Genomic DNA, 27768 nt, shown 5'->3' with positions numbered 1-27768 from the left:
CGAATTATTGGAAATTGTCGAGCGTTGGTCTCGAATTATATTATGATATACTATATCTGCTTGCTCTGGGATTTTCTGAGTGTAGGGATATATATTTGTTGATAAGATATAGTTGTGATATAATATATCTGCTTGTTCTGGAATTTTCTGAGTGGAGGAATTTATCTGGTTATATGAAATAATTTGTCATTGGTTATCAGGCATGACCATACGTTTGCCAAGACGCTTTTGCGTTCTTGAAATTGATTGTGTAGGGTTCGGATGGATCTGAAACCCTAATTCTCTGCATGCTTTTGTTTTAAAGTTGAACTTACTAAGTGTATTCGCTTACCTAGTTGTTTCTTGTTGTAGGTAAGAACAAGGGCAAGGCATAACAGTGAGCACTAGAGTCTACCTTGCAAATGTACATGTGGACTGACCTTTTGGGAACCCGTTTTATTTTTGGAAATGTCGTGTAATTTTCCTAAACTAGGCTCATTCTACTGTTTAAAAAATATGTTGTAACTAAATGTTAAGTATGGCCATACGACTTTTTAAAAAGTTTATTTTTATACGGGTTTTCGAGACATTTTGTCAAATGAAAACATTTATATTTCGCATTATCGAGTCTTTAAAATCCGGGTCGTTGCAGTTGGTATCACAGCTTGCACCAGAAACAGCACTGATCTCTGAAACGGAGTTGAAGGAACTTAAGAACCAGCTACATGAGTTGTTGGACAAGGGGTTCATAAGACCTAGCCATTCGCTATGGGGAGCACCAGTCCTATTTGTGAAAAAGAAGGACGGGACCATGAGAATGTGCATTGATTACCGAGAACTCAATAAGGTCACCATTAAAACCAAATATCCTTTGCCTAGGATAGATGACCTTTTTGATCAACTGTAAGTGGCAGCAGTATTCTCGAAGATTGCTCTGTGATTTGGGTAACATCAGTTGAAAGTAAAAGATGGGGGACATTCCGAAAATGACTTTTAGAACTCGCTACGACCACGATGAGTTTCTAGTGATGGCTTTTGGACTCACTAAAGCCCCAACGACATTTATGGATATGATGAACATGGTATTTAAGGACAATTTGGACAAGTTTATGGTAGTTTTCATAGATGATATCCTTATTTACTCGAAGACCAAGGAGGAGCACAAGGAGCATTTGAGGCTGACCCTAAAAAGACTGCAAGAACATCAGATATACGCTATGTTCTCTAAGTGTGATTTTTGGCTAAAACAAGTAACTTTCCTAGGGAATACAGTGTCCCATAATGGAATAGCAGTAGACCCATCAAAGATTGAGGCCATTAGAGACTGGCCCCAGCCAAAGAATTCCTCAGAAGTTCGAAGCTTTTTAGGATTGGCGGGTTACTATAGGAAGTTTGTCTAGGGTTTCTCAAAGATATCCACACCATTGACCAACTTAACCCACAAACATCAGAAGTTTGCATGGACTGAGAAATGTGAAGAAAGCTTTCAGACCATGAAGGATAAGTTAATTTCAGCGCCTATCCTTTGTGTTTCCACAGAGGGCGAGAAATTTGTGGTGTATTGCGACGCATCAAAGAATGGCTTAGGATGTGTGCTGATGCAAGATGGGAAGGTGGTAGCTTATGCTTCCAGACAACTTAAGGACTATGAGCAACGATATCCCACTCATGATCTTGAGTTGGCCGCAGTGGTGTTCGCACTGAAAATATGGAGACATCACCTATATAGGGACAAGTGTGAAATATACACTGACCACAAAAGTCTGAAATACTTATTCATGCAAAAGGAGTTGAGTATAAGGCAACGAAGGTGATTGGAATTAGTGAAGGACTACGATTATGAGATTCTGTACCACCCAGGCAAGGCCAATGTGATTGTAGATGCATTAAGTAGGCGGGGACATGGTAGTGTCTCAGCACTACATACAATAGAGATACCTCTTCCGAAAGAGATTATAAATGCAGGCATCAAACTTGGTACAAGAAAATGGGAGTAGTGACTTGACAATGTCCAACGGTGGATTGCTAAGATACAAGGATAGGATTTTTGTGCCTGATAATGTTGTGATTAAGGAAAGTATTATGAAAGAGACACATACAACTCCCTATTTCTTACACCCAGGGTCCACAAAGATGTACCAAGACCTTAAAGCGCTATATTGGTGGCATGGAATGAAAAGGGATATTGCTGAGTTTGTTTCCAGATGTTTGACCTACCAACAAGTCAAAGAAAAACACCAAAGGCCAGCAGGGTTACATCAGCCGCTCTATGTTCCTGAATGGAAATGGGAAGATATAGCAATGGGTTTTGTGGTAGGGCTACCCAGAACCACCAAGCAGCATGATTCTGTGTGGGTAATAGTGGATAGGCTCACTAAGTCCGCCCATTTCCTGCCAGTTAAGACCACATACTTGGCGAACCAATGTGCAAAATTGTATGTAAATGAGATAGTGAGACTTCATGGTCCTAAAGTCGATAATTTCTGATCAAGGGTCAGTATTCACATCGAACTTTTGGAAGGGACTACATAGAGCTATGGGATCAAGGTTAAAGTTTAGCACCGTGTTTCATCCTTAGATTGATGGGCAGTGAGAGAGAACTATACAAATTCTAGATGACATGTTGAGTTGTTGTACTTTGGACTTTTCAGAGTCTTAGAACTGATACTTGCCCCTAATGGAGTTCTCTTATAATAACAGTTACCATCTACCATTGGGATGGCTCCATATGAGATGCTTTATGGACGCAAGTATAGATCTCATTTGCACTAGGATGGAGTTGGGGAAAAGCAGATTTTAGGGAAGCTAGTGAGGCGATCGAGAAGATTCGCCAAAGGATGCTTACCGTGTAGAGTAGGAAAAAGAGCTATGCTGACCTTAAGAAAAGGGACATCAAGTTTTTAGTGGGCGAGTTTGTTTTCTTGAAAGTCTCGTCGATGATGGGTGTTATGTATTTTGGAAGGAAATGGATGTTTAGCCCCAGATATATAGGTCCATTTGAGATTTTGGACAGAGTAGGGCAAGTTGCTTACTGTTTGGCACTGCCCCTAGCATTAGCCGAAAAACATAACGTCTTCCACATCTCGATGTTGCGTAAGTATGTGTCAGATCCCTCTCATGTTTTAAGTTACGAGCCGTTATAGCTGAAGGAGGACCTGAGTTATGATGAACAACCAGAGCATGTTATTGAAAAAGGAATCATGGAATTGAGATCCAAAAGGATTCAACTAGTTAAGGTCTTGTGGAAGAATAGTACGGAACGAGAAGCAACATGGGAGTTGGAGGAAGACATGAGAGAAAGATATCCTGAAATATTTGGTAAGAAAGAATTTCAGGACGAAATTCCTTTTAAGGAGAGTATATTGTAGCGCACCAAATTTTTTTTTTATTTATTCAAATTTTGTGCTTTATTTTATTTAATTGTTAATTGTTGTGAATTATTTTATTATATGTTTAAATTAATTGTTAGAATTGTTTTGTACAATTTTTGGTGAATTTACTTGTTAATTGTTTATTTATTTATTTATTTTAATATGTGAATAATTGAGTTTTGATTGAATCCACCAAGGTGCATGGTAGGTAGTTATACACCCTAGTTATTGAGTGTGTGCATGGTTGCATGGTGCACTTGTGTAGAATTTTCTACACACTTTATAGTTTCCTTTTATTAGATTATTTAAATATTTAAATTGAAAAAAAAAAGGGGGAAGGGGCTTGGACGTGTGAGCATAGTGGGAAAGGAAAGGGGGATTTCATTCCTATTTTATTTGGGTGAATTTTAGTTTAAAATGGAAGAGATGTTGTCCTCTTTATTTCATACCAATTAAAACAAAACCAAATTAAATAAAAAATTAAAAGAAAATAATAAAAAAGGGGAAACTTACCAATTATTTTCTTTAGGCTATTATGGGTAGATTAGAATAAAGAGGGAAGGAAAAAGAAAGAAGAACATTATGCTCTCCATTGGTGTCGTCGGCCTAGAGAGAGGGAGAGAGAGAGAAAGAGGCGTGTTCTAGAGAGAGAAGGAGAGAAAGAGGAGAAGAAGGAGAAAAGGAAGAAGGGATCAATTCTAGGGTATGCCTCTTTATGTTTATGTTTTATAATTTCCCTTCTTTTGATTCTAGTATTTTGATTACAGTTTGTTTGTGTTGTTGGTTTTCTTCTTCTCTTCATGTGGGTTTTTGAAAAACCCTAGGCTTAAACAAGGGGTTATATAGTTGAGTATTGGTCACTTGGGTATTCTTGATTTTACAATCAAGAGAGGTAATGAACCCTTAGCCTTTTTGTTTTTTTTCTTTTTTGTATTCTTGATTTACATGAGATGATGGTATAATGATTTGTTGCTTGTTGATTTTGGGTGAGAAGATTTGTTATAAGAAGCATGGAAATAATTTATGTTGTGACACCTATGTTTTCTCCCTATAAGATGATGCTATGGTTTATTTTAAGGTGTTGTGTAAAAGCATGCAAGGTTTTTAGTTTGTGAACTACTAAATATGATGATGGGTTTGTGGTTTAGTGCATGAAGGGATTTGGTCATTTGCTGAGTATGATGATATTTCATGTTTGGGTGTATGTGGGTTTTGGCTTATGCATGTGTAGGAACCCCCTTTATATTTTGTTATTTTTATTGTGTTTTTACATTAGACTCATGTTCTAGGATCCTATGTAAATTTTGGCATGATAAATAGTTTGAATTTCTAGTTTGAGTCCATGAAAGTTGATGGATATGTTTATGAGAATTTTTGTGATATATTTTGTTGTGAATCATAGGTGTGTATGTGGGTTTTGTTTTGGCATGATAAATAGAAAAAATTCTAGGGTTTATGTCTAAATTTATAATTTTTTTGGTAAATATTTGTGTAATTTTTTTTAATTAAACATGTATGAATTTTTGTAAAGCATGATGTAAAAGATGGATTTTTGATTTGTTAAGATTTTTTATTTTGGGTGTTTAAATGGTTTAGAATATGATGAAAATAGTGTTTTTGCATGATTAAATAATTTTTGCAAGTGCTATGATGTTTTAAGAAATTAAATGGAAATTTTAATATACATTAAAATGATATTTTCACTCAAATAAATACCTACAATTTTTTTATATTTTTAGAGAAAATATGAGTTTTTAAATATAAAAAATGGTGATTTTGAGGGTATATATTTTGCTGGAATTTTAGTAAAAATGAGAAGTTGTATTTTTAAATAAAACGAATTTTGTGTGTATGTTGAAATAAATTAGTACCCTAAGCTATGAAAATATTAAAAATTGTATTATTAATATAACCATGAGTGTTCATTTTAATAGATATGATTTTTCTTTAATTAATTAAGAAAAAAATGTTGAGATTAATTCACTTGTGATTTTTAAATAAATTAAATAGTGGTTGAAAGTTTAGTTAACATATTTTAAAAATAATTATTAGATTATCACTTATGAATATATTCTACTCAAAATTGAGTCTTAAAATAATACAAGTAAAATATATTTTTCCACACCTAAAAATTATATTTTTCTCACACTAATTTTGTAATTTTATTAAACTGGATTAAATTGTTATTTTCTAAGGAAACATGCTAATTATAAGTATTTTAAATAATTTCTAGTCTTTATTATTTCTATGTGATTTAACAATAATAAATAGAACTTTTATGTTTTTAAATATCTAAATAAATTATTTTTATGAAATAAAAATATTGTTTTAGATGTTTAATCAACTTAGAGATTTTAAAGAGATAAATATGGTTATAAAAGTACGTTACTAAATCAATATTTTAAAACGATAGAAATAAGTGCATAGGAATTATCGTTTTTAACGCCACTTTTAACAATGTTCACTTTTACGTTAAAAAATGTTTCTAATATTCAACAAAATATGATTTTTATTTAAAAACCATGCATGTAACATAGATATAATTTGCATTGTTCTTTTGATGATTTTATGTGTAATTATGCCTATTTGGAAAATTATGAGTACTTTTCACCATGTGTACATGGCCCATGCACACATGAGATATATGAGTTGGGCACTAAAAAGTCTTATGTGATGCTAAAGGATATTATTTGATTATTGTATAGGCTCGTTGTGAAGTTTGTCAGTTTTCTTTGTTTTGACCTGACGTAAGAAAGTTAGATAGAATTTTGGTTATTTATGTTGTGAACGGTAAGATTGGCTTGTATGAATAAGAATGTTATTGTAGTAACCGAGGTTACCTTTCTCTTAGACCTCTTTATTTATGTGATTATAGATTGTCTTTATTTTACAAAATAGTTTTAACTTGAGTTGTGGTGATAGAATAAGGTTTAGTTTTTTTAGTATTTAGTGGTTATCATTATTACCGTACAGTATAGCTTTAGAATATTAGAAGCCTTGTTTGTGGGAAAATGGGTGATTGTGTAAGAATAAATTAATTATGGTATTATTAAGAATTGTTAGGGATCGAGTCTACATAAAGCCATAAAGCCCAATAAGATTTTGGGCTTAGTAAATTCAAAATCAGGCTAGAGAATTAGAGTTTGTTATTTTATGGTTAGTTAAGATATTTGTGGATTAGGTTGTTATTAAGATAATTAAATATAATTTTCGTAACTTTAGAATACTGTAACTTCGGAACTATTTTTGACAAATTTATATTATCATTTTGGAAAAAAAAAAGTTTTTCTAAAAAGTTATAGATAATTGAATTAGCTTTCTAACGATATAAAGATTGTTTAAATCGGACTTCTATAGCTTCAATTATGTTGATTTTACTACTGGTGAGTCCAGAGTTACCAGATTTAGGTAGTTAGAGGTTGAGATATTTTTCCTAGGTAGTTTGATGTTAGATTATTCCTCAATTATTTAATAAAAATATTAATAAGAAAATTTAGAGATATTTTCTATAGAACTTAGAATTCTATTTTATTTAAATTTAAATTTGGATTATAGTTAGAATGAAATTAAGATTTTTGAGAGCCTATAAATTGAGCTTATTCATTCTCATTTTTTTTCATTCATTCTTTCTCTTCTTGAGACCCTCACACACACACTCTCTCTCTCCATATTGTTTCTGTGCACCACCATAAAAACACAAACCCTAAGTCCAAAATCATCATCATCATCATCTCTTCATATCTTTGAAAGCCTAGTACCCAAAGAGGCCACACGACCAAGGTTATCTTTCTTATTGTCAAAACCATACAAGCAAGCATTTAAGGATCTAGAGTTTTCCTTCAAGATCAAGGTTGAGGTATAGTTAAGTTTTGATTGTTTTTTAGTTTTAAATCTATTAGTTTATGTTTTAATAATGATATTATGTTTATGAAATAGGGTTTTAAGCGAGATTAACATATAACAGACTCAAGTACAGTTTCTGTGCACCACACTCAAGGTAAGGAAAATTAGGTAGCTTAGTTTATGACATAGTTTATGTTTTGTATGACCTAACATTTATGGTACAATAAAGGGGTAAGTGTGGCTGGACCTAAGGTGTCCAATGATGTATGACAGACTTATGTCTGGTAGGCTGAATTGCCAAACTTGTCTGACGGACCTAAGTTGATGTTCGGTAGGCTCGGTTGCAAAACTTGTATGATGGACTTATGTCCGGGGCTTAATTGCCACCCCTGTATAAGCACTTATCTTTTTATTATATTTGTCTTGTTATTATGACTGTGACCTATGATTATGACCTATGACCTAGGATAGTTTTTGATCTTGTATGATTAGTATAAATTAGCATTGTTATGAACTCTTGTATGAACTGATGGCATGATTGTTGTGACTATGTGATTATATGATTTGTTTATGAATAATGTTATGATTGCAGGATACAATTTATGATCTAGATCTATGTGTGATTTTTAGTATGACGGTGATATAGGATAGATTATGACCTTGGTTTTTGTTATGAATAGTATTGCATGTGAAATTATTTGTTGTGAGTTTATGATTGATTTATGAATGAATTTCTATGTATTTTTCTTACTGGGCTTAGAAGCTCATTCATTTCTTTTATTTTTGCAGAATAAGTTAACCTTAGATGACCGGTGGCGAGTGGATTCCCGATAGCAAGACTGGTGTGAATATGTGGGGGTCGTATAGCTGCGTGTTATTTTCTTCGGAAATTATGAACTTTATGACTAAATGTTGCCTAGTTTTAATTTAATTTTATTGTAAAGATTATTATTTATTTTTCTTAAACCCGGGTTATGTTTATTTTAAATTATAAATAAATAAGACAACACTTTTTACGATTTAGTATGCTTATTTTTTCAACATCTTTATTTTCGACAATTATAGTCAATATTTAGGCTGTTACAAGTGGTACCAGAGCCACGGTTATACTGGTCCAAAATGTTCTCACATATTCATAGAAGTCAGAAAAAGGGGTCGTCTCGTTACCAAGTAAATATCGTGTTTTGTTTATATTATTTTATAACCCTAGTAATTTAAAGTTTATTTTGATTTCAGGGTCTAGAACAATGAATCATAATGTGATTAGAGTCATATCTCATATAGAAGAATAGATCTTTAGTTTAGTAGATATTGTTTTTCATAAAATAATACATTTTAGTATAACTTCCTTTAGTTTGTTATGGATATTTATTTATTTTAAATAAAGTGTTTATTTTTTATATAAATTTTGAATTTTTTTTTTTTTTTTTTTGGATATTTATGAATTTTTATAATATTAATATGATTTTAAAATTTATTTTGGGCTCAGTTGAAAATGCAAGGTTTAAATTCCTCTTTTATGGGTTAGCCCATTTTTAAAGGCCCATTTGCTTTGCATTATTAGATTAGGCTTAATTAATGAATAACAATTAATAAGAAGAGGGTTCAAATTCATGTCTTTTGGGTCGAAGTGGAAGTTAGGGGGTCATTAGTAGTGGGTACGACATACTAAACCCAGCCCTCCTCCATGGAAGATTCAATTGTTAAGGACCATTTACCCGAGTTGGACTTAATTGAAATAGGATAGTTTTAATAAATAGATGAACCTAATAGACACTAGCACAATAGGCTAGGTTTTATATTTTTTTGTTTGTTTGTCTTAGTTTTTACAATTTTCTCTTTCAGGGGAAACAAAAAATAAAATGGAGCGGGAACTAAGAAGATCTTAAAGACTAAACGAACAAGAAATCAAACAGGAAAGAGGACAAGGAAGAAGTCGAAGAATGGCTTCGTTCGGTAGAATCCATATTGAAGCATATGCGCTTAGGAAACGAGGACCGATTCTCTTGCGCCTCAAGCTTACTCATGAAAAATGTCCGCATCTGGTGGGAGACAGTGAAGCAAACCCGAAATGTAAACATTATGACATGGGGCGAGTTTTTCCAGGTGTTCAACAAAAAATACTACAGCTCTACGATTCTAGCCACAAGGGTGGACGAATTCATTGGGCTTACTCAAGGGAATTCGACTGTGACGAAATACTCCAGAAAATTTGACAGACTGGCCAAGTTCGCAGCGGACATGGTACCCACTGAGACGTTACGAATTCAAAGATTCGTAAAAGGGATAAAGCCAATGATAGCCCAAGATGTAAAGTTGGTTCGGGGAATAGCCACTATAATGCCCCGAATTCTCCGATGTGGTTTAATGGCGGGATTAGTAGGCCGGGAGGGCCATATTTTTTTAATCATGCCATTAAATGATATTATGCATGTATGTGTGAATTATATTATAATATGATGTTAAATGCATGCATGTGAGTCCACATTTTAATTACAGGGGTATGATGGTAATTTGGCTCATTGAGGGTATAATTGTATATTTGTATGCATGTCGGTGATATATTTTGAGACCACATTATAATGTGGGTTTGTTCGAGCTATTCGGCATGAGACGATCTTGGATTATGGATTAGCGGTTTAGTCACAACAGGTTTAAGTTCGGAGCTCGGGTTGAGTCTCGGGGTGATTTTAATGATTAGAGCGTTACCGGGAATTAACAGGTAACGGGATATGAATTATTGGTGTTTGAGATTATCGAGAATAGCGGGAATTGGAGAGCGTTAATTATGATTAACAAGATAGGAGGAAAATACCAATTTTTCCCTTGGGAGCCTTTAGAAACTTTAAATTGACCTAGGGGTATTTTGGTCTTTTTACCCCTAGGATAGATATAACCATTGTTGGAGAGCCTTCCCATACCATCTTCCCCTTCATCTTTCTTTGAGATTTTTGAACCATTCTTGAGGATTCAAGCTTGGGAAGCAAGCCTTGGGAGTTTGGGAGTGTGTTTCCCCATTGAAGAGAATCATAAGCTGAGCAATGGGTAAGTTTCTAACCATAGAATTCTCTGGTTTGCCCTGTTTAAGTTCTGTTTTATAGTTGAGTTTTCTAGGTTGAGAACTTGGTTTTGTTGGGAGTTTTGGCTAGGGTTCCTATGGTTGGGATGTTTGGAATGTGTTAGGATGGTTTTTGGGTTCATTTGGCATCAAGAATGGGATTTGGAAGCTTTGGAATCAGGTTGGAATCGAAGGAGATGAAGAAGGTCGGTTCAGGGGAGTTTTGGTCTGGAGGTAGCGCTATAGCGCCCACCCTAGGGCGCTACAGCGCTACTCAGGAGGCAAATGGGCATGTTGGGGGTTCTGAGAATAGCGCTGGGGCGCTAGGGGTCAGAGCTGTAGCGCTACTCCACTACTACAAAACTAGGCTTTCCCGACACCCAACCACGACATTCAACTTTGTTGACTGTCGTAATTGCTTAGCGGGACTCTACGCCGACAGTTAAAAACTGTAGGCATAGAGACCAACGCCGACAGCTAATAACTGTCATCGTTGCTTTTGACTGTCGCTATTAACCCCAATGCCGACAGTTAAAATGTGTCGTTATTGACCCCAACGCCGACAATTAATTCAAGACCAATGCCACAGTTAAATATTGTCACTATTGACCCCAATGCCGACAGTTAATAAAAGTCAAATGCCGACAGTCATAAAATGTCACCAAAATTCAAATAAAAAATCTAAAATTATAATTAATGAATAGTATTATTTTAAAAATAAACTAAATTATGTAAATAAATATTTATAAAAATTATGTATTTATTCAAAACTTTAAAACTAGATTTTTTTTTTCTAAATTTTTTTCATATTATTAACTTTTGTATTTATAATCATTTTTATATTAAAATTTAAATTAATTATTCTTTAACATATTTATAAAATTAACTATATTATTCTTTAACATATTTATAAAATTTGTATTAGTTAAAAAAGAGCTGTTTTATTAATTGGAAAAATATTGTTAAAAAAATTAATATATTAGAACAATTATGTATTAATTAAAAACTAGATTTTCTTTTGTTTCTAAATTTTTAATATTATTAATTTTTGTATTTATATGTTTTTATAATAATTTTTATATTAAAATTTCAACTTATTATGATATAAAAAATAATGCTTATTAAATTTAATTTGTTTAACATGTTTATAAAATTAGTATTAATTGAAATGAGTTATTTTATTAATTGGTTAAATATTGTAAAATAATTTTAAAATTTGTATAAATTTAATAATTGTAATTTTTTTATTATTTTATATTTTATAAATTTATAATATTATATTTGAAATATATTATTAAAATTACTATGTTATTATAAAATTATATTATTAAAATTACTCAAATTGGTTTTTTACATTATTGAAAATTTTTAAAATATATATAATTTATTAATACATTATTAAAAAAGTGTGAAAATGAAAAAAAAAAAAAAAAAAGGCGCTGAGGGCAAAAATGAGGCGCCAAAATATACTTGAACTTTTTTTTTTATCTTCCGTAAAGGAGAAAGAACCCTAAGCCGCTAGCCTCCCCTCCTCTGACTCTTCTCTGTTTTTCTTCATTTCCCGATTCCCTTCAACCTCCTTTCTTCGATTCTTTATCTCTTTCTGCTACCTCATGACTTCTCTTTTCTCCTCTCGCCTCCCAGCGGCAACGAAATTGACAAGGCCCGGTTCAAAGCATGGACGCGAGACTGGCAACGGCGTCTCGACTTCTCAGCGGCGGTGACTCGAGCTTTTCGTAGGTGATGATGGCCTTGGGTTAAGAAGCAATCTAATGCAAATTACTTTTTGAATATTTTTTTTATTGATAAAATTTCTATTTTGATCTGACTATTGTTTATCTACGATATTGAGTAATGGGTTTTTCTGGGTCTAAGTTTAAAAAAAGTATAATAGGTATCTCTAATGGTGACAACAACGACCTTTCAGAACCCTTTGGATTAGGGATTTGCAGTATTGAGTCGACGAAAACTACGTGAATAGCTGCTTTATTCACACTGGCGAGGTCTTCATCTTTCTCTCCATATATATATTTGTGTTTATATTTCATGTGTATTACCATTGTTTATTGCTTTTTCTATGATTTAACAATTGAAGAACCCCTTGAAACAACTTATTTTTTATTATATATATATATTCGTATATATATTTTGAAAGTTGGGTGTTATTATTCACTTAAATAAATGTAATATAGCTAAGCTGAGATGTTCAATATACTCGATGTGGGGTTTTCATCTCCCTCACTCCCTCTGTTTATGTTTCTATATATTACCATTGTTTATGGTCTTCTCTAAGATTTAAGAGTTGAAAAACCCTTTAAGAAATTTACTTGTGCCTCACCATGACCAAAGTTCCTCTATGTGCTTCTGCTGGGTTCCAGAATTTTTTAAGAGAATGGATTTATGCAAAGAAATTTCATATGGTAGTAAACCATAGTCAGCCTTTTTTTCTCTCAACTAGGTACGTTTTAGGACTATATTCTTTTGTCTTGTTGTGGTCATTGCTAGAATTTTGATGGAAATCAATAGCATGATTAATTTTATGTATTTCGTAGGTTCAAAAGATGGCAACTGAAACTGGGTTGGACTTCAATGATCAAATTATTATGTTGGAAAACAAATATCATCAAGGGAGATTATTAATTTGAATTTAAGGGGTAATAGATTCTATTTTGACCTGACATGATTAATGCACTATTTTAATTTAGTTTATACTGCTGATGGATTGTTATGAGTGATTTTTCTTTCTTTTATGTTTTATTAGAATATTGTAGTCATAGACAATTCTTGATACTGTGAATTAGATATGTACATATGATATGTATATATAATCATATAAAAGACTTGCATATATAGAAAGAAAAGACTAAAGCTGGTACACTTGATTAATATATATAATCATATGAAGGCCTGGCGCATATAGACTTGATTCATTCGTTCATTCATTTATCCATTAAGGATATTGATCATTTTCTATTGCAGTGATTATTAAATTGCTATAGTGATGTGACTAAATTTGTTGCAGATCTTAATCTTGTGACATAACTTAATTTAAATAATGTGTCTTCTTTTTTTATAATAAATAAATCTCTCACATTCAGTACTAGATCTATAAATCAATGATTAGAATAAATAAATTTATTAACAAATAATTTGAGGGATATGATGAACTTTATTTGAATCTGTGATACTTTTATTTGCTGCCATATATGATATGTCCTTGTTTTACATTGTTACTGTAGAAAATTCAAGCAAGTGTTTTGGCTGATGATCAATTATTTTTACATCTTGTAAATAATGATAATGCATGTAGATATGCCATATATAATATGATTTTATTGAGTTTGTGCCATAGTCCATGAAACTGTCAAAGACCCATGCAAGGATGTCTATTTATAATAGTCTTTTAGGTAGCCAATATAATGATAGGAGTTTCATCTTTTATAGTCTTTTGAGTTCTTTGAGGTTCTTTACAATTCTCAATGAAGTATATGTTAATGCATTTAATATAAATATATTGAATATCTACTCTGCAATTATTAATAGTGTTCTAATAACTCAGCCCTGCTGCTGTGCTACCGCTGCTGTTGCATGTACTACATCTACATCTGATTGTATAAAAATAATAAGAGAGAACTTGCATACTAATATATATATATATATATAGTGGTTATATATACTATGAATGTAGTGGTTATGAAAGATTGAAAAGTTCAAGAAAGAACAAGCGGATCGGACCGATGAGTTGAGTTCTTTGGAATCTAGTTAAGTTGAGACATTTATTAGTTATGTAATAAACTCTCCCACTCTTAATTATTAGCTTTGTTATGCTTTTGAATTCAATTCACTCCAAGAATTTTCCATGTCATGATCTGTGAATTTGATTTTTGGACATTCACTTCATCACTTTTCTTCTTTCTGGTTTCTGTTTAGGTTATATTTGATCTTTATTTCAACTCTTATTGTGTTCCCAAGATTGATATTTCTTCATTTGATATAAATATATATTAAATCTATTGCTGGATTGTATTTGAATAGACAAAATACCTTGGTTTGTACACTATGTTTTTGTATAAAAGAGTATACTGTCTAACTTTAGTCTCCCAATTTTGGGTGTAACTTTTAGTTCTTGAATTGAATATTGTAGTTCTACCACATTAAAGAATCTAAAACTTGATTTTGTTATGATCAATCACTACCAAAACTTTTTATAAAAAAGGCTTTCATTCCTTTTTAAACCTTTTGATCAACTCATTTCAGCTGGTATGAGTTGCCATGCAAGAAAATAACTTAAAAAGATGTTTTAGTTAATAGTGGTTATATATATTGTAGAAGGATAATACTGCCAGGGTCATGCTCTGTGGCATGTCTTGATGGGTTGCGAGTGTATATATTGTAGAAGGAGTGTATATATTGTAGAATGATAGTACTGCCAGGGTCATGCTCTGTGGCATGTCTTGATGGGTTTTAATTCTTATTTTTCCAACACTTTCTTGAAGTTCTGTCGTGCCCAGCAACTGGGTTGGAATCCAAAGAGTACTTGGATTATAATAATATTCAAAGAGTACTTGCTTTTCACATGATAGCATGCATCTGAAGTAAAGGTTTATGCCTCCATTGAAATTTTTATTATTATATTGATTCAAATGCTTGATATTTGACATATTCCCATTAATTGTCTTGATATGCTTGATATTCTATTTGCTTGATTCAAATGCTTGATATTTGACATATTCCCATTAAAGTCTATGTGTTATGCTTGATATATTAACTCATGCTCTCTTGTCATATTCCCATTAATTGTCTTATGCTAAGATACCATTATGTCTTAATCTTATGCTTTTGTATTGTTTTATGGAGATTTTACTATTAAATTTTATTATGGAGATTTAAATGATTTTATTTCTATAATTTAATTTTCTTTGTTAATATTTTATAAAATATAGAAGAGTTTGAATATCTTACATATTCATTCATAGTGAAGTAGGTTATGAGATTTTTGTGTGTTGCGGTGATAATGGAAGGTTGAGAATTTCTGACAAATTTGTGTGTTGTGGTGACATAATGTTGAAAACTTGTGTGTTTGATTGTTTTAATTGATATTGACATATGGTTAGGTCAATAAAATAGGGGAAATGGTGCCCGGTGTTTTATAGATCTAGTTATCATTTTTTAAAAGTTTTGCATGCATCATTATTTTGATATATTTTATAATGTGGATGTAATGTAGGTTAAATCAAACTATAAGTATGTTTACCCAAGATGATACCGAGTCTAATTGTGTGGATGATGTTGATTTTAGGATTTTTTAATAGTACTATGATGTGATTATATATAAAAAAAAAATCCTTGTCAGATTGGGTCTGACCCGACCTGGATAGACTGGGTCGGATCAGATTTGATCCGCTCCAAACACCTATCGGGTCGGATTGGGGTGGGGTGAGAGTCTATTTGGATCGGGTTGGATCACTACTGAGACAGATCAGATCCGCCCCATTTACATTCCTAGTATGTATTCCTTAGTTTAAAGAACTAAGACTAACTACTTAAGCCATGAGAAAGTGTTGATATTCTTAGCACTAAATGCTTAGAATGTAAGACTCAATTTTGAATAGGTTAACTCTGTCCGATCCTTTTTGTTTTTGTTTAATGTTGTTAATTTATTTTATTTTTTAATAGAAATGTAGAAATTTTGGTCTTTTATGTTTAAGGCTATCCAATTTGATAAGAAAAATATAACTTTTATATAAATCATTTTTGTGACTGAAAACCATAGTCATCCTTTTTATTTCTTTAACAACCTCAAGTTTTCTATTTATTTTAGTTTCGGTTTGACTTTAATGGTGTTTATTCTGTATTGTAGGCTAAAACTCTACTTTGATATTTAAGAGAACCAAGACAATTATATAAGAGAACCAAGGCAACAAGAAATTCTTCTTCAAGTTGTTGGGTATTATTTTCTTTCATGCATGTAAGAATTATGTATAGTGAGGTTTTTATTTATGTATATATTTTTGTTGTGTTCTACCATTGTATGTAATAGATAGATTAATTTCAATTGTAAAAGTTAGATTTTTTTTAAAAGGAAGACAATTAAATTGTTAATATAATTAACTCATTGTAAAAATTTTGTTATTATAATTTATAATTTTTTAGATTTGTATACAAATGTTACATTTAAATCATAATATTTAATTTAAAATAAATATAAATTAATTTTCTAAAAATTAAAAGTATAACTTTTAAGAGCACGCATTGTGCGTACTAAAAAAATTCATCGACGTTGCTAGCAACGACGACACCTAATAACTGTCGGCATTTCCAGCAACGGCGACACCTAATAACTGTCGGTGTAGCCAGCAACGGCGACACCTAATAACTGTCGGCGTAGCCAGCAACGGCAATACCTAATAACTGTCGGCGTAGCCAGCAACAGCGACACCTAATAACTGTCGGCATAGCCTGCAACGGTGACACTTAATAACTGTCGGCGTAGCAACCCCTACGCCGGCATAGGCAAATACGACAGTTAGTCGACTGTCGTCGTTGCTCAATAGCGATAGTTAAAAAATTTCGGGAAATCCCATTTTTGTAGTAGTGCCCTGTTCCTTCAAAGTCCCGTTTTGAGTGTTTTTAAGGGTTTTTGACTTGGGGTTTCAATCCTTAAGGCCCGGGATCGAATTTACTCACCGTGTGGGCATGTTTCAAGGTCCCGAGAGTGGTGCTTAGGTTAAGACCCTATCTATGTTGATTCTCATTAATGGAGGTTATAATTGGTTGTGATTAGGTAACCACTAAGGAACTAAAAGATCGATCGTTCTCAGGGGTCATCCTTATATTATTCCTCGCTCGAACTTGAGGTAATAAAACTGCACCCTGTGTATATATGACATGCGTATTTGCTATTGAGGCATGTTGATTGATAATGTGGACAGGGATTACATATTAAATACTAGTGAATGTTGATTATTTGTATATGGCACTGACTAGTCAGGGACACTAACCTAAGTGTCAGAAACGGCATAAGCGTCCTTAACACAGGGCCGAATGAAGATTAGATCTAATTGATATTAGTGTTGAATGGCTCTAAGGCATTAACACTGGACCGACCCTAAGGTCGATGAACTTATAAGCGCTTGGCTACTCTAAGACTAGTTACTGAGAGCCAGGGCATAAGGTCCAGGTGACAGCTTGTCACATGGCTAGGGAACGATGTTCCAGGGTTATGACTCTACGGTCATGAGGAAGATTATGTTGGTGACCAATCACCATGCACCTGTCCTGGTTAAGCTAATGAAAGGTTTACTTACCTGTTAAGCCCCGGTGACCCTATCGTCACAAGGCTAAAGGGAACTGTCCCCATCTTAGTCACTTTTGCGATTATCACCTATCTGTTTTGGACTGATAGTCCTGAATGATTATTATGATCATTGTTGATACTATATCATGCTTTATTGTGTTTTCTTACTGGGCCTTGGCTCATGGGTGCTATGTGGTGCAGGTAAAGGGAAAGAAAAGCTCACCCAGCCTTGAGTGGAGAGCTTAGGTGGTGATGTGTACATATGCGGCCGCTTGACCACCACGGCCAAGGAGTTCTCAAAGGGACTAGGAGGTTTACCCTATTTTTGCCGCTTAGGCCGGCGGGGTTATGTATTTTGAAACAGTAGTGGCAATTTTGTATAATGAACAACTTGTAAATGTTTTAACAGGCTCATGAGCAATTTATATACTTAATAAAATATATCCTTTCCTCTTTATTGTTTTTCACCTTAACCTGCTAATAACACTTAGAACACGTTTTAAACCAAAGGACTCGGGTAGCGGGTCAAATTTCCAGTTCACCGATCACCGTAACTATTCTGGGGTAACCAGGGCGTTACAACCACATACGCAGAAACATTGGGAATAACTCGGAAAGCCGAGCAGGCGGAGGATAAAATCTGGAAAGAAGGAGCGGTCGGAAAGACGCCAAGAAAGGCAATTACGAACAAAACAACCACAAAAGGAAACACGATGGTGGTCATGACCAAAAGGCAGACAAGAAAGGGAAAACTATGTCGAAAGGAAATAGGAATAAGAAGCCTTACGTAGAATATCCTCAATGCCCAATCTGTAGAGAAAATATTCAAGAGAATGTCGATATAAGACTAGAGGTTTCTTCAATTGTGGAAACGAAGGTCATCTCAAGAAGGACGAAACATTAATACCAACCAGAGTTTTCACTCTTACATAAGGTGAGGTAGAAACTAGCAATACAGAAGTATCGGGTCAGATCACAATCTCTGGCAAGCAATTCAATGTTTTATTCGATTCAGGAGCGACACATTCATTTGTCTTTATGAATATGATTGATAACTTAGATAAGCCATGCGACCTTTTTAGAGATAAGTTTGTCACGGAATTACCCTCAGGGGAAAGAATGCTATCTAGTAGAGGGGTGCGTAGCATTGTAGTTAGAATCGAAGGAAGAGAATTGTCGGTAGATTTGATCGAGTTAGGCCTTAAGGACTACGGTATAAGGAATGGATCAGTTAGCAAAATATGGGGAAACAATTGACTGTAAGGGGTAAGACAATCAATTTTCGAACAGAAGATGGCGAGAAGTTCACTTACAGAGGAGTAATTTTTAGAACTCGCATAAGATAGTCTCAGCTCTCAAAGCTCAATGTTAAATCTATAGCGGTTGCCAGGCATTTCTAGCTAGCATAGTAGACAAGTCACGAGAGACACAACTCGAACCAAAGAATGTGCACATAGTATGCAAATTTGCAGAGGTATTTCCAGAAGATCTACCTGGATTACCTCTGTGTATGGAGATCGAGTTTGAAATAGAGTTGGTACCAGAAACGACACCAATATCAAAAGCTCCATACAGAATGGCACTAACAGAGCTTAAGGAATTAAAGATACAACTGCAAGAGCTTTTAGACAAGGGTTTCATTAGACCAAGCTTTTCTCCTTGGGGTGCACCGGTGCTTTTTGTCAAGAATAATGATGGGAGCATGAGGATGTGCATAGATTATCAAGAGCTAAACAAAGTGATGATTAAGAACAAGTATCATTTTCCTTGAATAGACGATCTTTGTGATCAATTGCAAGGATCAACAGTGTTCTCAAAGATATATCTACGGTCAGGATATCACCAACTATGAGTACAAGAGGAGGATATCCCAAAGATGGCTTTCAGGACTCGATATGGACATTACGAGTTCTTAGTAATGTCATTTGGATTGACAAACGCACCAGCCGCATTCATGGACCTTATGAACAAAATATTTAAGGATTGCTTCGATAAGTTCACGGTGGTATTCATTGACGACATATTAATCTACTCAAAGACGGAAGCTGAACATGAACGGCTCCTGAGACTAACATTAGAAAGGCTCAAGATACACCAATTATATGCCAAGTTTAAGAAATGCGAATTCTGACTAGAGAAGGTGACATTTTTAGGACACATTATATCCAAAAATGGCGTAGAAGTAGACCCAATCAAGATAAAAGTTGTGAAAGGCTGGCCCAAGCTTAAGAGCACCACCGAAGTGAGAAGTTTTCTGGGCTTAGCAGGATACTACAGATGATTTGTTGAAGGGTTCTCGTAAATAGCTACGCCCATAACAAATTTGACAAGGAAGCAACGTAAATTTGTATGGACGGAGAAGTGCAAAGAAAGCTTCCAAACGCTAAAGGAAAAGCTCATAATAGTCCCAATTCTATGCATCACAAATGACAAGGGAAAGTATGAAGTATATTGCGACGCATCAAAACAAGGACTTGGATACGTTTTGATGCAAGGCGGAAAGGTGGTCGCATACCCCTCGAGACAACTAAAGGAGTACGAACAAAGGTACCCAACCCATGACTTGGACTTGGCAGCAGTGTTCTTTGCTTTAAAGATTTTTAGGCATTATCTGTATGGAGAGAAGTGCGAGATTTATACGGACCCCAAGAGTTTAAAGTATTTCTTTACGCAAAAAGAGCTCAAGATGAAGCAACGAAGTTGGCTTGAGCTATTTAAGGACTGTTATTGTCAGATTTTGTATCATCCGGGAAAGGCTAATGTCGTGGCAGACGTGCTTAGTAGACAGATTTATTGTAGCATATTGACGCTTAAGAGGATTGCACAACCCTTACAAGATGATATTAAGAAATCTAAAATCGAGTTGATAACGAGACGATTAGTTGATCTCACAATCAAGTCAGCATTTATGGAGGAAATTAAGGAGAAACAACAAGAGGACGAGTTTCTTCTTAAGAAAAAGGCAGCACTACAAAGCTCAGAAAATTTTGATTTTTCGATAACAAAGTAAGGTATGCTATGATATAGGAACCGAGTGTGTGTGCCGAATCAGGACGTATTAAGAGAAAGTATCATGCGAGAAGGGTGCACCACTCCGTATTCACTTCATCCAGGATCGACCAATATGTACAACGATATCAAGACAATGTACTGGTGCCCGAGAATGAAGAAAGACATAGTAGAGTTTGCAACAAAATGGCTTACATGCCAACAAGTTAAGCTCGAGGTTTATAGGTTCTTTTTGAGATATTGGACAAAGTAGGGAAAATAACATATTGTTTGGCTTTACAACAATCATTAGTTGAAATGCATAATGTATTCCATATATTTATGTTGAGAAAGTGTATCAGATCCATCCCATGTGCTCGAGTACAAGGCTCTAGAGTTGAAACAAGATCGCAGTTATGAAGAATGACCAATATGCGTTCTAGAGTGGGGAACTAAGGAGTTAAGGTCCAAAAGTTACCCTATAGTTAAAAACTTGTGGAGCAATAGCACTGAAGAGAGACAACATGGGAATTAGAGGGTGATAAGAGGGAACAGTATCCTGAGGTATTTAGTAAGTCAAATTTCGAGGACGAAATGTTTTTTAAGGAGGGGAGATTTGTAGTAACCGAGGTTACCTTTCTCTTAGACCTCTTTATTTATGTGATTATAGGTTGTCTTTATTCCATAGAATAGATTTAACTTGAGTTGTGGTGATAGAATAAGGTTTAGTTTTTTTAATATTTAGTGGTTATCATTATTATAGTATAGTATAACTTTATGATATTAGAAGCCTTGTTTGTGGGAAAATGGGTGATTGTGTAAGAATAAATTAATTATAGTATTATTAAGATTGTTATGAATCGAGTCTACATAAAGCCCTAAAGCCCAATAAGATTTTGGACTTAGTAAATTCAAAATCAGGCTAGAGAATTAGAGTTTGTTATTTTATGGTTAGTTAAGATATTTGTGGATTAGGTTGTTATTTATATAATTAAATATAATTTTCGTAACTTTAGGATACTATAACTTCGGACCCATTTTTGACAAATATATATTATGATTTTGGAAAAAAAAAAGTATTTCTAAAAAGTTATAGATAATTCAATTAGCTTTCTAACGATATAAAGATTGTTTAAATTGGACTTCTATAGCTTCAATTATGTTGATTTTACTACAGGTGAGCCCAGAGTTACGAGATTTAGGTAGTTAGAGGTTGAGATATTTTTCCTAGGTATTTGATGTTAGATTATTCCTTAATTATTTAATAAAAATATTAATAAGATAATTTAGAGATATTTTCTATAGAACTTAGGATTCTATTTTATTTAAATTTAAATTTGGATTATAGTTAGAATGAAATTAAGATTTTTGAGAGCCTGTAAATAGAGCTTATTCCTTCTCTTTTTTTTTTCTTTCATTCTTGCTCTTCTTGAGACCCTCACACACACACACTCTCTCTCTCTCCATATTATTGTCGTGCACCACCATCAAAACGCAAACCCTAAGTCCAAAATCATCATCACCATCATCTCTTCATATCTTTGAAACCCTAGTACCCGAAGAGGCCACACGACCAAGGTTATCTTTCTTATTGTCAAAAACCTACAAGCAAGCATTTAAGGATCTAGAGTTTTTCTTCAAGATCAAGGTTGAGATATAGTTAAGTTTTGATTGTTTTTGAGTTTTAGATCTATTTGTTTATGTTTTATTAATGATATTATGTTTATGAATTAGGTTTTTAAGCGGGATTAACATATAATTTATGTGCACCACACTCAAGGTAAGGAAAATTAGGTAGCTTAGTTTATGACATAGTTTATGTTTTGTATGACCTAACATTTCAGGTACAATAAAGGGGTAAGTGTGGTTGGACCTAAGGTGTCCAATTATGTATGATGGACTTATGTCAGGTAGGCTCAATTGCCAAACTTGTATGATGGACCTAAGTTGTGTCCGATAGGCTCGGTTGCCAAACTTGTATGACGGGCTTATCTCCGGGGCTTAATTGCCACCCCTGTATAAGCACTTAATATTTTTATTATATCTGTCTTGTTATTATGACTATGACCTATGACCTAGGATATATTTTGATCTTTTATGAATAGTATAAATTAGCGTTGTTATGAACCCTTGTATGAACTGATGGTATGATTGTTATGACTATGTGATTATATGATTTGTTATTGATGATGTGTTTATGACTAATGTTGTGATTGCAGGATATAATTTATGATCTAGATCTATGTGTGATTTTTAGTATGACGGTGATATAGGATAGATTATGACCTTGGTTTCTGTTATGAATATAGTATTGCATGTGAAATTATTTGTTGTGAGTTTATGATTGATTTATGTATGAATTTCTGTTTATTTTCCTTACTGGGCTTAGAATCTCATTCCTTTCTTTTATTTTTTCAGAATACGTTAACCTTAGATGACCGGTGGCGAGCGGATTCCCGATAGCAAGACTGGTGTGAATATGTGGGGGCCGTATAGCCGCGTGTTATTTTCTTGGGAAATTATGAATTTTATGACTAAATGTTGCCTAGTTTTAATTTAATTTTATTGTAAAGATTATTATTTATTTTTCTTAAACCCGGGTTATGTTTATTTTAAATTATAAATAAATAAGACAACACTTTTTACGATTTAGTACATTTAGTTTCCAACATTTTTATTTTCTACAATTATAGTCAATATTTAGGATATTAAAGTTATGTATGATGATACATTTTGCGATATGAATTACAAAATGCTATTCTGTATTGATATGACTGGTTGGTATGTGATTTGAATGATGTGTGTTATGTAATGGTTGTTAGCGCGATGAATTCGACACAACAAAGGGGTTACTAATGATATGAAGACGTAACCCAAGTTACTAAGGATATGAAGACGTAACTCATAGGGCGGATGTGCTGAGGTTATTCAAGGACCAGAATCATGTTTACCTCAAGATATGACATGGACAAGTTAGCGGGCTATATTCACAAAGATATGATGTTATGTTTATGATGACTATGTATATGATGTTTGTGTTATGATGATTATGTTTATGTGTATGATGGTGATGGTTACGATAATAACGCTTATGATGTATGACGATGTATGAATATGGATATGTTTTGTTGCGTTTTACTTGTGTGTTATTTGTACTTCTTTACTAGGCTTTTAACACACCCCCTTACATTCACTACAACAATATTTAGTATATATTACATTAAAGAATAGCATATATTTAGAAGTGCTATTGTTAAGTGGGGGATTAAAAACACACGGATCTGAATAGTGGGGGATTAAAAACACACGGTCTGAATAAGACATATTTTGGCGCCATAAGACTAAAACTCAGGCGCCAAAATGAATTTCTGCCAAATTCCCTTTCTCTCAGCCTTTCTCTCCTCAGCCTTTCTCTAAGTTACCCTTTCTCTCAACCTCCATCTCTCACTCACGAAGACTCACTACGCCCTCTCCGCCCTCACGAAGACTCACTCCGTGTACCCAAATGCCAAATGACTTAACTTTTTTTGATCCGTGTACCCATTTCCCCTATACCCATTTCCTCAATCATTCTTCGGTCTTCCCCTTCCTGGTCTCTCCGTCCCTTCAATCTTCAATAGTTCTTTGTCTTTCCGTTCCTGGTCCGTTCATGGTCTATCTCTCTCGGTTTCCCGTAGACTCGGTCTCTCTCTCGGTCTCTCGGTTTCCATTCGTGGTCCGTTCGTAGCTTGCTCTTGCAGGTCAGCCCTCTTGCATGTCTTCCCGTAGCTTGTTTTGTTTTTGTTATTGCAGTGTGGGTTTTGTGTTGATTGTTGCTCTGTTTTATCGAACATTTGTTTCTAATCTGCATTTCTTCTACATTTCTTCAGTCTTGCAGGTCCCGTAGCTTGCTCTTGCAGGTCAGCCCTCTCTTTGTACCAAGTTCTCCTTTGCTCTATCAATGGAGGAGCCTCTTCTATACTGAGAAATACCTCAAACCCACCAGTTGTTTCACTCATTCTCAGGTACACAAATTAGGCACCTTTACTGTTTTCATGTTTGTTTTGCTTAATTAACTTCTTTTATGTTTTTTTTTTTACTTTGTTCACATTTTTCTTTGGTGTTGTAAATCTTGTATATGATAGAATACAGTCTTACTTGAATGGAAAAAGAAAATTGCACTCTTGTAAATGAATCAGGTGGTCTCAGAATTTAGTAGCGTGTCGTAATTGCTTTGCTATATGATGACTGATCATATGATGGTATTCTTAAATTAGGTTTTTCTTATTTGACCTTTTTAAATCTGGTCTAGAAGAAAAATGGTCTCTTTTCATTTCCAGATCCTAATAAAATATTAAGATGTGATCGAACAATTCAGTCTTTTGCTAAAACAGGGGAAGGTTTATGCTTAAAGTATGTATTAAATCTGTGTTGGTACATGCACCTCATAAATGTATACATGATATTCTAGTGTAAGGCACGTGTGCACGGGTTCTTGGTTTCCTTTAAGTCTGATATCTACAACTAATCAATAATATTAATGACCACATAATGCCAACAAATGTATACATAAATAATAACCAGGCAATTAAAATATAACTATATGCTCCTTGTGGTGTTATTATATAGGAAGGAACACTAGTCAATACCCATTTCTTGTTTTCTATTATTATGTTCTTCTCTGTCCTTTGACCAGGTGGCTCTGGCTATTGCAAATACGGTTGGAGCAAGTATGCTGCTCCTTCTGTGCGCTCTGCTACTTTCTTGGTCACCTTTTAACTACCGGCTTCAAAGTTTCATCATTCATTCATTCATTAACCACAACTGTGTATAATCCCAATTGTCACTTTCTCATATGCAGGAATTTGGTAACATTGAGTCTCCAATGTATACCAGACTTAGACAGTTTTTTCCACTATTTATAGCAAGTAGCTCCTCTCTTTTTCTTTGCTTTGGCTTTCATGAAATGAACTTCTTTACTCACATATGTATATTTGATATGTCTTTTACAGGATGCAGGTAAGAGCACCATCACAGCCAGTGGTTGTGTCTACACCAATATTGCATTATGATGGTCAGCTTCTATATATTCATTGCCTTTTCTGTAATTTAGATAGTTCAATTTTTTTGAAGTTTGGTCGTGTAATTCCTTAGTGAGACACTTGAGAATTGTGTGTTTTTCTTGTTTGAGACACTTTCTGTCCTTATGATGTGGTTTTTGTCTTTTTATTGCAAATACTGAATCTGCAAAAGCATCAAGACGGCAACTCAAGGAAGCTATATATACATCATTATTTAACATGAATGTTCCTGCTGTTTGTGCAATTAATCAGGTAAATTTCTCTAAGCCTTAACTTTCCGTTGTTGTTTAATATTCTAAAATATTTAATACTAAAAGAAATAAGAGTAATTTTTTTTTTTTAAAACTAGGATTCCGTTAACAATTTCTATGTAGGTATCCAAGAGAAACTTAAACCTCATACCTTGTGATATAGCAAGCCATATGCCTTATCATTTGAGCTACCCCTCTTTGTTAAAGAATTAAGATTAGTTTGTTTCATGAAAAAATGACATTTACCATTGGATATAGATTTCGAGGCCTTGATCCAATTTTCATTCTTCATTTTCCTTTTGTAAAGCAAGCTTCTGTGACTTGAGTGGTTGACAATCCTGAACAGGCACCAAATTTACTTATTAACACTATAAGCTGAGATGCTTTATGTACTTATGCTTGTTTATGAGTAATTTGGACCTTTTGCTTTTGGCTTAAAATGTTCGATTGATTCTTTGATAGATGTTTTTTATTTGTAAGATCTTATCCATTTTCTGCTTTTGAAAATGTAGGCAACTTTAGCTTTGTATGCTACTAGAAGAACTTTAGGAATTGTTGTAAATATTGGGTTTCAAATCACATCAGTTGTTCCAAGTAAGGAGTGATAGTTTCTCTTTTTTCTTTTATATGCTTTATGCTTCCTTAAACTATCAACAAGGTTTCATTTACCTATGATATATACTGATTAGCCCTGCAGTATAAGTTACAGTTTTAACTTTCCATGCAGCCTTGCTGCTTTTATTCTTCTTTTTTATTTTTCATTCTATGGATTTTCCAGTGCTTTCTTTTATATCATATCTTGGTTGCATTCAATGTTTGGGGATCTGAAATATACTCTTTTCTTTTCTTTTTCGGCTTCTAGTTTTACTTGGTAAAGTAATGCGCAAAGTGGGTGTGGAGGTTGTGGGACTGGGAGCACTAAAACTTACCGGGTTTCTTAAGGAGTTGATGCAGTAGAACAATATTAGTTTTGAAACACTATACACCGTTCGCACTTTGAAAGAGGTACAAGTGTTGCTTGTTTCTTGAGTGCAGAATATTGTTGTTGAATATTTATCCTCGTTTTTCCTGACTGTAGTTATTCTGTTTTAATACTATCAGCTTTGCACCCTCAAAGAAAATATTTTTCTCATGGTACATTAAACTACTAATACCATTAGTATCCTGTGTTTTAGTGGAATGTTTCAATTTTGTTTTCTACTGCTCTTCTCTCTCATTTTTGTAAGGAGACCTTGCTGAAGCTGAGTTCTATTTATGACCTTATTTCTATACAGAATCTTTGTTATGTTGCCTATGATTATGAGGCTGAGGTACTCAAAGATACACGAGCATCATCTGACGCAGCAGGAGAAGGTCAGTTCACTCTATCAAAAGAGCGGTTTCAAACAAGAGAAATCTTATTCCAGCCACGAATGGCAGGAGTGTAAGTTCTGGAACTTATAATATTTATTGCTTCACAAGCACTGTGAGGAAAGTTCCAACTGTGTGGATGCATGTGAGTGTGTGTGTGTGCTGCAAGGATATTAAAACTTCTACCATATAATTCATCGAAAAAGATGTCTAGAAATGCTTTATGTCTTGATTCTAGGCGTTAAAAATGTGACGAGAATACAGTTCTTCTAAGAGAATATAATTGAGACTTCATGAAAGTATAGTGTTTAAATTGTGAAAAACATATGAATAATATGCATATAATCAAGTAGTTGTTTCATTATTCTTCTGCAAATTTGGTACAGCTAATCTTGTTTTTCACTAGAATTGGAACTCTATAATATTGCAGTTTTTGTAAGTTACTATTATGTCTAGAATAAAGATAGTGGTATTTGTATATCTCATGTATTAATGACCACATAATGCCAACAAATGTATACATAAATAATAACCAAGCAATTAAAATATAACAAGTTACAGAAGTCTACTT

General features: G+C 33.8%; 1 pseudogene; it reads left to right on the top strand.

The window, feature by feature from the left end:
* Positions 1-947: 947 nt before the first annotated feature.
* On the top strand, positions 948-27274 carry LOC133832795 (actin-related protein 8-like; annotated as a pseudogene).
* Positions 27275-27768: the final 494 nt, after the last annotated feature.

Source organism: Humulus lupulus, chromosome 4 (assembly GCF_963169125.1).
Source record: "Humulus lupulus chromosome 4, drHumLupu1.1, whole genome shotgun sequence".
NCBI lineage: Eukaryota > Viridiplantae > Streptophyta > Magnoliopsida > Rosales > Cannabaceae > Humulus > Humulus lupulus.
The sequence above is the reverse complement of the archived record's forward strand: the minus strand, read 5'-3'. Positions and strand labels throughout refer to the sequence as shown.